Source organism: Macrobrachium rosenbergii, chromosome 45 (assembly GCF_040412425.1).
Source record: "Macrobrachium rosenbergii isolate ZJJX-2024 chromosome 45, ASM4041242v1, whole genome shotgun sequence".
NCBI classification, from domain to species: Eukaryota; Metazoa; Arthropoda; class Malacostraca; order Decapoda; family Palaemonidae; genus Macrobrachium; species Macrobrachium rosenbergii.
Window position 1 is genome coordinate 17,184,775 of NC_089785.1, and position 432 is coordinate 17,185,206.

Below are 432 nucleotides of genomic sequence, written 5' to 3' on the forward strand. Positions count from 1 at the left end.
GAGAGAGAGAGAGAAGTAGACTTATATGATGGCATAATGTATTGTAGGGGAGGTTTCGGAAAACACACACTCGCACAAAAACAAAAGAAAAACATTACAATAACAATGGGCGTAGTTGAGACTCTGGAATTCTGTTTTCATAAAAAGAATTACACCTCTCTCATCCGCACTGGAATGGGGAAAACCAGCCGTCGTGTTTACGATAAGATTCTGAGTGATTCTTGTAGATGATATGTCAGTTAAAGCGTGTTGTAGCTATTTTAACCCTTGCCTAGCTTCAAACGAGTAATGATCAGATATACCTTCAGCCACTTCTCTTATCACCATTTCATCCATCAATCAACTGTCAATCTCCTCAGTACTAATATAATCTAAGAACCTCCACTCTCATTTTCTTCAGGATCTTCGAAACCACCAACTATGCACTTTCTT